General features: G+C 34.1%; 1 pseudogene; it reads right to left on the bottom strand.

The window, feature by feature from the left end:
• Nucleotides 1-8,130: 8,130 nt before the first annotated feature.
• Nucleotides 8,131-12,477, bottom strand: LOC103936835 (annotated as a pseudogene).
• Nucleotides 12,478-12,566: the final 89 nt, after the last annotated feature.

Raw genomic sequence — 12,566 nt, 5'->3', positions numbered from 1 at the left:
GCGGAATCATTCTTGTATGCACTCAAAAACAAAACTTTACCCATGAAATTCAAGGCCTAGTGAGTGTGGTGAACCAAGACTCACCACAAGAACAAAGTGAGTTGAGAAATATTATACCTTTGTTGATTCCTCTTTGCATAAGTAAAGGCTAATCACCTAAGAGATATGGCCTTCATTCCTTACTTCTTAGCTTCATGGATTTCTTGGATGAGGATGGTAGAATGAATTCTCCAAGTTCCCAAAATAGAGAACCTCTAAGTCTCCACACCAAGGAGAGCATTGATGAAGAGATGAGTGACCTAGAAGAAGGAAGATTGCTAGCTAAGTTCCTCTAGGGTGGCCGGCCTTCATTAGAGAAGAGAGAGCTTCGTGTTCTCTTTTCTTCCCTTAGAAAACCCTAAGGATGAAATGGCTATAAAGTTGCCTTTATACCATCTCACAATGGAGTGGCAAACTTGCAATTAAGGTAAGTTCACTATCCCTCTCTATATGGCTGGCCATTAAGGGTTCAATGGGCTTTCAAGCCCTTTTTCAAGCTATCATACAACTTGAGGTAATGGACTTGACATTCAAATCTCATTGGGCCTTGTGGCCCAAAACTAACCCGAGGTCTATAATGGACATATTCGTTTGATTAATTAACATATTAATTAATCCTAGCCATAAATAATTAAACTACTTAATTATCCTTACTCATCTCCGTTGTTTCTTCAATCTTTACCTTACTCGATGTACGATCCATTAGGTTCCTTTTAGTGAGGCAGTGGGCAATTAGAACTCTTCAAATCGATTGTGAATTGAAACTTACTTTCAAATTCTCCCTTTAGTGACTACTCACTTTTAGGGCTTGCACAAACCATGAGTGACACCTAACAGTATATCATGACTACCCAAGCTAATCAGAATAGGTGGAGAACATATTCAGTTTAGGATTACAATGCAATACGGTTTTTCTCTAACACAATACTCTTGACCACATTGTTTGGTTTGATAGTTTATTCATGTCTACTATCCAATGTGATTCTCTTACTTATATGATTACCTTAAATGTAATTTGGAACGACTTCCTAAATCTCATTCATACTATGGCCAGAGATTCTTAATCATATCATAGAGTATTCTCCATCAAACGGTTTGAAGGCTAGAGATCCCTTGTTGCGCATTCACTTGCCTCCGTGGCTAAGTGGCTTAACCCCAACTATGTCGTGGACAAACTCTAAGGGAGTGACTTTGACATAGTTAAAGATCAAGGACCTAACCACAAGACAACTATTATGCCTCAAGTCAAATGACTACTTTGCATTATCTCAACCATGAGTTCTCATGTGACATGAGTATGAGAACTCCTCATTGATCGTGTTCGGTAGACTCATTCCCTATTGAGCACCTACATGCTTGTCTTGGTGTCGGTCACACCAATGACTCGAGACCAGTCACTCTCCCTAAGAGAAGACATAGCACATACTAATCTTAACGGACTATCAATGCCCAATTGGCAATCTTATGATTAAGAACGTTTAGGATATGTATAAGAAAGAGAATGGTCTCTTGAATCTAACTTCTTTGGATCACATTCTCCCAATTACATATTCCTTGGACTTATCATTTAAGCATATAACATTTATATGAGACGGCTTAAAACAATAATCTTTGCCCCTTATATTAAACTAGATTAGTTTAACATGTGAAATGTCCGTAAAGTATCATCATATGATTGCTTTTAGGGCACATTTCCAACACAAGCATGGCACCAAATTTTATCTCCAAAATTCATGCTTAAATGAACTACATCTACAATATTTGAGATGGCAAATTTTCAAACAAAATTTACGTTCAAAGAAGCAAGAACAAAGCTATAACAATTACAACATTTAAATCACAAATCATGAAAAACACAAAACCCAAAAGGATTCACCATACACTAGACCTAGGCTCTAATACCACTTGAAGGAAAAATTTGTTCTAGCTAAAAACATGTCAAAATATTTGAACACCTAAGCAAACAAGTAACACTTTAAAGTAGGCATGCATTCAAAACAATTCCAAAAACCCATGACTTTCAAAGCCTAGTGAATGGTGAACCAGAAGACTCTTTAACAACATTAAAGAGAAGAAAGGATTTTGAGCTTCATTACATTTGAAACTCATCCTTGTTTATGCAAGGGATTCACCCAAGTTGATGGCCTTCAAGTCACCTGCCAACTCCTTGGATCTTCCTTGTAATTTTACTCCTTTTGATTCTCTTTTGCACCTTGAGGATGTGAGGAAAGGAACTCCAAAAGTACCAAAGGTTTGGTACCTCTAAGTCTCCACACCAAGGATGATGGTTTGAAGATGAAATGGATTACCTAGAAGGAATTTGATGCTAGTAAATCCTCCTAGGTAGGCCTGACCTCTTTGTAGAGTGAAAGAAAGAAAATGTTTCACTCTTTTGCCTCGAAGAAACCCTAAAGAGTTTAAAGCTATAAAGATGCTTTTATACCCCTTTCTTAGGTGAGTGGCAAACTTCCAATTAAGCCAAACTCACCATTTCCCTCACTATCGTCAGCCACCTTTAATTGCTTATCCATCTCATTCATATCTTCACATTCATCCTTACTCGGTGTATGATCCATTAGGTTCCAATTAGCGAGGCAATGGGCAATTGTTACTCTTAATGATTGATTTTTAATTGAAATCACATTTCAGTTCTCCTTTTGATAAAGATTAGTAATTGCTAATCTTCTGGGCTTCCACAAACAATAAATGACACCTAACAGTATGTCATGGCTACCCAAACTAAGTAGAAGTGGTTAGAGAACCTATCTAGTTACAACTACAATGCAATACGGTCATTCTCTAATACAATTCTCTTAATCACATTGTTTAAGTGATATTTTGTTTCGTGTCTACCATCCAATGTGATACTTTTCTATATGATTCACTTGAATATGATTTGGAACATGCTTCCTAGGTCATATTCGTATGCTTTGGCCAAAGACTCCCAAAGAGTATTCTCCTTCCACCATGGAAGGTTAGAGATCTCTTGTTGTACTTTCACATGCCTACATGACTAGATAGCTTGACCCCAACAATCTCGTCGACACTCTCAATGGAACACGTTTGACATAGCCAAAGATCAAAGACCTAATCATTAGACAACTATGATGCCTCAAGTCAAATGACCATTTTGCATATTGCAACTTATGAGTTCTTACATGACATGTATGTTCGAACTCTTTTTTGAACTCGTTTAGTATACTCGATTACCCTTTCCAGCACTTATGTGTTTGTTTTAGTGTCCAACACTAAATGAGTTGAGATTAGTTGTACTCACGCTTGAGTCAACATAACACATACTAACCTTAGCGGATTGTCAATGCTCAATTGGCAATCATATGGCTAACAACGTTTTAGGAATGAACATAAGAGAAAGCTCTCGGTAATCTAACTTACTTAGATCACTTCTCTCTTAGAATGAATACATTCATTGGATTCCCCTATTGCTTAAATACATGATACAATAAACAGTGATTAACAATAAGCTTTGCCCTTCTTTAGACAAATAATAATTTAACATAGTGAGTATTCCAAAAGCTATTACATCAAATAAGTGGCTTTGTGGGCATACTTCCAACAATTATTTTTTAGCACTGAAAGCAAAGAAACCAAATCTTTTCAATCCTCAAACTTATGCCACAAATGACTCTCACAATTCTAAAATGAGGAAGGAACTCTTAGTTAAAGATGATATTTTTACCTTTATTAAATTTTTTAATGTTTTTTTGTTTTTGAGTGGAGTGCATCAAAGGAAAACTAAGTCTAAAAAAGAAGGTTCCACATTAAGTAAACTCTTTTTGGAACTCGTTCATACACACATATGTAGTTCTTTTCCCAAGCAAACTACTAAAGGAAACAAATATTTCATCACCTTCATATATGTTATCTCAAGATTTTGTTATGTTTATTTGATCTCTGAAAAATCTAAAGTCCTAGAAGTTTTTTGAAATTTACATAAAGGAAGTTGAAAACCAATTAGAAAAGAGAATCAAGCTTGTAAGGTCCCAATAGGAGGTGAGTACTATGGAAGGCATGATCAAACAGGAAGACATCCAGGATCCTTTGCTTCTTTCTTGCAAAATCATAGTATAGTCTCCCAATATACTAATCCAGGAACATTCGAGCAAAATAGAGTGGCAAAGTGAAGAAATAGAACACTTCTTGACATGGTTCAAAGCATGATGAGTAAGGTAAAGCTCCTAGATTTTTTGTGGGAAGAAGCACTGAAGACGGCAAGCTATGTCCTTAATAGGGTTCCCACCAAAGCTGTGGAGGGAACTTCTTTCGAGTTATGGGCTGGGAGAAAGCCTAGCTTGAAACATATTCACGTTTGGAGTTTCCATGAAGAAGTAAAAGTCTACAATCCTAATGGTAAGAAATTAGATTCCAAGACCATTAGCTGTTACTTCGTGGGATATGCAGGTCAAAGGGCTACATATTATACTGCCCTAATTACAATATGAAAATTGTTGAGACTAGCCGAGCAATCTTCATGGAAAATATTCAAGGCAATGACGACTTTACTTCCAACCCAAGAAAGTTCGCATTTGAGGAAGGAAAAGATGCAGTTACTGAGAATGAAAATCAGAATGAGATGGTTGCTTTTTGGGGGCAAATGGACGATGTGGATGTTGATGACAATCATGAAGATCAGCTGCATGTTAATAATGAAGAAGGTGAATATGTACAAGTTCAACATGAGATTGAAGTGCATGCAGGTGTCACGAATGGAGCATACCCAATCATGCAGCAAGCACAACCTTAGTGCAGCATGCTAATGTTTCATTAAGAAAGTCAACTAGGGTAAGGAAGTCAAATACTATGGAAGATTTTGTATATCTTGCTGAAGGTGAGTCTTACTTGTAAAAGTTTGAAAACCCTATGTCATTTAAGAAGCTATGTCCAGTGACAATTGAAAAAAATGAATAGAAGCAATGAGAAACGAGTTGAGTTCTATGGAGGATAACAATGTATGGGAACTTATGGAACCACTTCAGGGAGTTTAACCAATAGGGTGTAAGTGGGTGTTGAAGACAAAAAGAGATTCGAAATGAAGCATTGAGAGGCATAAGGCGAGGTTAGTTGCAATGAATTTACCCAGAGGGAAGGGGATTGATTTCAAAGTTATTTTTAGTCTAGTATCAACAAAGGATGCATTTAGAGAGATCATGGCGTTGATGGCACATTTTGACTTGTTTTTAAATCAAATGATCGTCTCGAAAATGATTTAGAAGAAGACATATACATGCATGGCTCAACCAGAAGGTTTCAAGGAAGAAGGGGTGAAGGGATAGAACATTTGGTATGTATATTGAAGAAATCCATCTATGGATTGAAACAGGTATCAAGATCAATGATTGTGACAACAATGCAGCCATATTCTTTACCAAGAACAACAAAAGGGTCCAATGCTACCAAAAATTTGGATATCAAGTTCCTTGTTGCTCGTGAAAAGGTGGTGGAGGGTTTAGTTAAAATGGATTACATGGATACATCTCCTATGATAGTTGACCTCTTAACCAAAGCAGTCCTAGTAATGGTCTTTAAGAAGTATATGCATAAAATGGGGGTTTTACAGAATTTTGATTTCATGGAATAGTGGGAGCTTATGGTATGATTACATTATTTGTTTATCAACCATGTTTGTGTTTTATTCATGCATTAAGTTATTTGTTTTCAGTTTTCCGTAGCTAATAAAGAAATAAACTGCTGGTCGCACAAGTTTCTCATGTTTTTAGTTTATAGTTATGATACAATAGATTTTCAATGTGCTATTGGGAAAATCAATTCATGTTAATTGTTATTACAGGAGGCAACTTAAAGGTCTCAATGTGAGACAATGAAGAAGACTAGTTTACTAGTTTTATTAATGATGGACAATAGCACAAGGTGCATTACAGAAACATTCAAGTGTGCATGTTGTATTAATTGTTCACGTCTTGTTGGGGTTTCATGTCTATGACAGTTTCATGAAAGTGATTATGGGGATAGTGTTTATGAATTTTAAGGACCTGATTCCCTTTAGTCCTCCATGAATACTAGCTTATGACATAAACTTGTTGGGATTTTGTTGTTCCTATGCTCATGGCCACTCAAGTATGATTTCTTATATGGTGGCCTGTGTGAAAAGCGTTGGCTCTAGTGGGAGAATGTAAACTAATTGGAGCTGCACACTTAGTTTATCACATGCTTAAAGGATTGAAGTCATAAGAGATTAGGATAGACTAGTAAAGCTATCAGGGAATGTATTTGGACTAATATAAAGCTGAGAGTAATCCTAGTACGAATAGGTTTAACTATTTTGATATGAACACTTTGGTTTGTGGTGATAAGGTAATCTGTTTGGATGATTTGATTAGGACTACATGATGGAAGTAACCTAATCAAATACCACCACTAAGGATATATAATAGAGGTCCCTGTGTTCACACTAAATATGCAAAAGCAAAAGAACAAGCCCCATTGTTTGTTAATTGCATACAGTAGTGGCGGGTGTAGAAGAGCTCTATCTTTGCAGCAACAATGAGTTCTCAAGGTGAGTGGTTATTGGATTTGTGATTTATTTATTCTGCTATTAATTATCTTACACACGCTTCTAATTAATTGGTGTGTATTTGTATTAGTTTACCATCATATGACGGATGTATAAATCGCTTCAAACTTGGCATAATTTTTTTTTATTTTTTATTTTTACAAACTTGCATAGTAGTTATGAACAATGGTTGTGTGGAGATCTATACAATTACGCTGATCGAAATAAAGATAGTCTTATACTCTCACAAAACTGGATGCTTATGCTTTCAATAGGACTCAGCACACTATTAAGCTTATATTTGGAGAGCAAGGACCAACCTTTTATAGTCACATAAGGCCAATTGATATCCACCTATTAGGAACAATAGGTCTCTCAATAACTCATAATTAACTGCAATAAGTCCACTACATTATTATTTTGAATGTTTCATATAACCTACCGTTACAAAACTCTATTAACTTAATCAATACACTTCTATCAAAATAATGATTATGTCTACTCAAATTCTTATATTCTCCCACTTGAGTATGCATAATCACATAGTATTGAACTGTATAGAATTAAGTTAACAATGATCACTGAATTTATATAACAAGATTATCAACTTAAACATAGATGTAATCAACTAAATCAAACCTAGAACTATAGAAATGTTGATGCATATCAGCTGCATCATTACTCTATAATCACCGAAGCTTAACTCAACTGATCACAAAGCTACATGCCAAATAATGTAGTATTGGAAGTGTCATATCTTAATACTCACATACATGATTATCAACTAAAACATAAAATCACAATTAACCAGAATCAATACTAACACACAAAAATTGGACACACACGTGACTTGAGGATGAAGAAGACATGATGCTCAAAATAAAGATAATCTTCTACTCTCACAAAACTGGATGCTTATGCTTTCAATAGGACTCAGCACACTATTAAGCTTATATTTGGAGAGCATGGACCAGCCCTTTTATAGTCACATAAGGCCTATTGATATCCACCTATTAGGAAAACAATAGGTCTCTCAATAACTCGTAATTAACTGCAAATAAGTCCACTACATTTTTGTTTAGAATGTTTCATATAACCTACCGTTACAAAACTCTAGTAACTTAATCAATACACTTCTATCAAAAAAATGATTATGTCTACTCAAATTCTTACACTAAAAGATTGCAATTTAAGGTAAACAAATAGAAACTAGTAAACTAATTAATTTTGATTCAAATATTGGATATTTTTCTAGAATTTTGTTATTGTGATGTTGATTCTTGGAACAACATAAGAGGACCAGGTTATTGAATTTAATTACATTCAACAGTCAAGTTCTATTGTTCTTACTCCCTTAAAATCTTAAATACGAACTTTTTCATCAACAAGGAAAATAATTGAGCTTAAGACTGGAGTTGACAAATAAGGCGACGCACTAAGTTTTTTATTTCGAAATTTATAGAAAAGGAAAAGTACTTTTCAATTACTTATAAAAAAAAAAAAAGTAAGCTTAAATTATTAGGACATGTGCGCACAATCCTTTTGTTCTCTTTTCAAGTCTAAGAACAAGTTTTCGCTGATGCTGCAGGTCATCTGCTCCATGGTAACCCCATAATTGCACATGTTGGCAATAATTCTTGTGTATTGCATTCCATAATTTGAGAGTACTCCACAATATTTCTCGTAAGTTTTCACCTGCATGGAAGACGATCTCATTAACTAGCTAGCATCAAACTAGTTGGTTTTAACTAGGGTTTAGGTATTTGCTTAAACAAATAGATCATGTACTTGTAGTTCATAACTTTTCATATTACGTGTATATATAGTTGTTACTATACTAATTCGTAAAAGAAAGACTTACAAAAGTCTTAAAGCAGTTCCAGTCATCCACAAGAGCTTGCCTGTTACGCCAAATATTTTTCATTTTTGAGCTAGAATCAAATTGAAACACTAGTTGCGCGATTTGATTTATATTGTCGTCGATGCGCTCCCGACGATATATTTCACGAGATAGTTTCTGTTTAGCTTCATACTTCTCATGAGAGCCATCAGGAGCTTTACGTACCTGGATGAATATATGATATATGCTCAAAAATCACATTTTAAGATTTAGAACTAATCCCAAGTTTAAGAAACAATATTTATAAAGAAAAATTACGTTGAACAATTTTGTTCTACCTAGCTATCATTTAGGGTTTCTATAAGACCGACCAAAAAAGTTGATCAAAGAAATTAATAAATTTAAATTACAAAAACACTAAGGACTAGTTTGACATTGCTGAAATTATTTTAAAAGCAGCTTTTTAATAAAGTTGAGGTTAAAATTGTGTTTGGTAAATGAAACAAAAAAGTGTTTTTTTGGTCAAAATCATGAATCCAAAATAGTAGAAACAGAAGCAACTCTACCCCTACTTCTAAAAACATCATTTTTTTTTTTTTTTCACAGCATAACAACCCCAAACTAGAAGAGAGAGAGAGAGATCACAGACCTTGTACAAAAAGTGGAGGAGGTCTGCATCACGTTGGTTAAAAACTGGCCCTAAGAATGATGGTGAGGATTTAGTGTTGGTGTAAGTAGTAGAGTTGTCATCTGAACCCAAGTAAGAGAAGAGTAAATCCTTGGCTTGGTTCAAATTTCCGTATTGAGTAACATGAGACCCAAATCCTTCACTAGTATTTGCGGTTCTATTTCTAACCTGTAAAAATGTAGCCCACAAATTAATATATGGTTCAAATAATCAAGTTTTTTTTTTTTTTTAACAAACGATTTTATTTACATTAAAGGAGAAGGGGACTTAGCCTCACAATAGGCTAGTAATAATGTAGTTTAAATTCGTCTTTGGCAAGAATCGAACCTAAGACCTCTCACTTACAAATGAAAAGGAATACTATTAGACCGTAATACTAAGTGACGACTCAAACAAACAAGTTAGAGTTCAAATAATGGAAGTTGACAAGGCATATTAATAAATATAGTTTTTTTTTATAAATAAGTATTGATAAATAAATATAGTTAACTAGTCTGGTTTATAGTTTGTGTGCTCAATCTCAAGATATTATATATAAGCTTTTCTTGGTAAATAATTACAAGGCAAAAGTTTCGATTTCTTACCGTTTCATATTGGTCTGCAAAAGTTTCTCTTCGTAAATCTTTGACATCGCTGCTCCCCAATTTACACAAAAACAGCAACAGAAAATTATGTCAAAAAATCTTCACACTTTCAAATTAACGGTACGTATTTAATTAGTACTAGGGCCTGAAAATATTTTCAATGATATTTTAAATATAGAAAGAAATGTTTAAGGAATAATTGAGAACACTTCAAATGCATAAACGTATCCGGTGCGCATTAGAACAAAGAAAGTGAGATTATTGAGCAAAGTACAAAGCACATCCAAAGGTCTAGGGTCACTTTCAAAAAGGGACCTAAATTTTCATTTTTTTAGTATTTATATACCAATGACTCTAGATGTGTATTAAATTTCGTATTTAAATTTTATTGTTCTTTTATGTTAGCTAAACAACAAAATCACATAATCTAAAAAATCAAATTCCATCATTTTATCGTTGCTCTCTTAAATTTCCTAATCCAAACGCAAGGTTAATTCTTAACAGTATAAAAGAGAAAGGTTGAATCCGTTTTTAAAAGTGACTTCAAACTTCTATAATTAGCTCGAGATCAGTTAATGTTCTCAAAATAGTACTGAATATCACATGCGTTATGCGTACCAATCTTCCATCCAAGAAATACTATACAAGTCTCCCAAACAAGTGTCATATCCTGCAGGAGGAGCAGGATCAAAACCAGGACAATATGTTGCCCAACTATCTTGAGTTGCATTTGCCGCTGTAGTCGCATAGATACTTATATTACTTGGAAGCAGACCCTCGAACATGCTCCCAGATTCACAAGATTCTAGGTAAAATACCTGATTAATTTTGGTAATTACATAAAATCATTAATTTGAATTTACAAATCTACAAAGCAAGAAACCTTTTCTTTTAGCAAGTTATATATTATACAGCTATCACTATTGTTCTGCTTAACAAAAATTCAAGGACAAAAAAAAAATACAATGACGACTTATTTACCATATTTTTGTAACCCTTAGCTTCATGCTTTTGTTTCAGAACGTCCACGAGATCGTTAGCATAAACATAATCGCCTTCAGGCATTCCTAATTAATCAGCATCCAATACTGATCAGGTAATCTATATTATGTCCAGGTTTACACACACACACACACACACACACACACACACACTTGATAAACAGTTAACCAGTAGTATACAAAATACTGCTATAGAAAATACATTTTATCAAGTAATTAAAGTTACAAACCAATTATCCCAGAGGCGCCATGGTCGGTATAATATATAAAAACATTGTCATTTGGACCGCTGTCCAGAATCTTGCCACTGCCCCCGCTGAGAGCTGTTTTATTTCCAAGAATAACAGCATAAAGATTGGCAGCAGTAACATTTTCTCCAGTGTAATCCTACCAAAATAAAGAATAAACATATGAAACATAATATGTGGCGCATACTTGAAATATCATATTAAGCAGAAATTTCGTAACACCAAATCAGTATGTCACATGTGTTACGATGGTCCTCCTCCATAATAAGATAGTAAAGAACCTTGGGAACCCCTTTGTAAACATCAGGACCATCTGGCTTATTGATGATGACACCAGGTCTAGGGTTCTCAACGTTGTTTGCGATATCATCGTACATAAAAACAATGATGTTTTCATCTTTTAGTCCACCTTTCTTCAATATTTGATATGCATGACACACATCGGCCTGTCATATTGTGAGACATCATGTTAGAAAAATAATACATAATTTAAGAGATGAAAAGAAACAAAAACAAGAAGAAAAAAATTGCATTTTCCATTACATATTTCCATATATTTTCTTGACAAACTTATATATCATACAAATGCTTATATATATGTCGCTTTCGACAAAAAAAAATGCATATGTAGTCTGATTCTGAATTGAGACAAAAATCAATGATCTGATATATAGCATGTAGACAGAGTAGTAAGGACATATACATGATTGATTAATGTTTTTTTTTTTTTTTTTTTTTTTAACCGATCGATTAATGGTTTAAGATGCACTGTAGTATACAAGAGAACATTTCTCATATATTTAATAGTCCTCTTCCATTGAGGCATCTCTTGTAGGGCCTAATTCCTAATTAATGTATTTCAGGGATCCAACCGTTTATGTTACGGTCTTCCCTTAAATACAATTATTATCAAAAATCGCTAAAATCTGCAACCATATGATTGTTTAATTAAATGGTAATCATTTTAGTGTTTCTTTGAAGAACTTTATTTGTCTATTTTCTTTACTATGGATCTTAGTGATTTTGAACTTGTGTAACTTATTACAAAAATAATCTATGAATGATGAATTAAAATATAAACATTTGACTTGTTAAGAAAAAGTTATGCAATCAGCACCATAAGTTGCCCCTCAAATAAACTTATTTGAAGGATCCTCAACGTAATTAAAGGAATTCTACTCATATATATACTCATAAATAATTACCATATATTTGAAAGTGATTATATATATACACCTGATGCCTATAGTTGCCATAACCAAACGACCCAGCAACTAAGACTGCCCATCTGGTTCCATTTTGCTGATCAGCCACAGTAGAAGAAGATGATGAGGCAGTATTAACATGAATGATGAAATCCTCCGGAAATTCTGATGGCATCAACTTGAATCCATTTACGACGCTTTCACAACTCAAACTTAACAAAATCGCAATCAATATTAAAAATGTTCTCATTGTTTAAGCTCAAACTAATTAAGTGTTGTGTGCTCTAAATAACAAGAGTAAAAGCAACCAACTATTTATAGGGGATTTGAATTCTTTTTTGAAAAATTGATTAATGGTCCGGATTGAAACTTCGATACGATTAGATATATGTGCAGGCTACGACAACTGGGTTAATTAACTTGTATGCC

The sequence above is a fragment of a genome, unplaced genomic scaffold (assembly GCF_019419815.1).
Source record: "Pyrus x bretschneideri cultivar Hongxiangsu unplaced genomic scaffold, Pyrus_bretschneideri_v1 Contig30, whole genome shotgun sequence".
NCBI lineage: Eukaryota > Viridiplantae > Streptophyta > Magnoliopsida > Rosales > Rosaceae > Pyrus > Pyrus x bretschneideri.
This window is presented reverse-complemented; position numbering and strand designations above follow the sequence as displayed.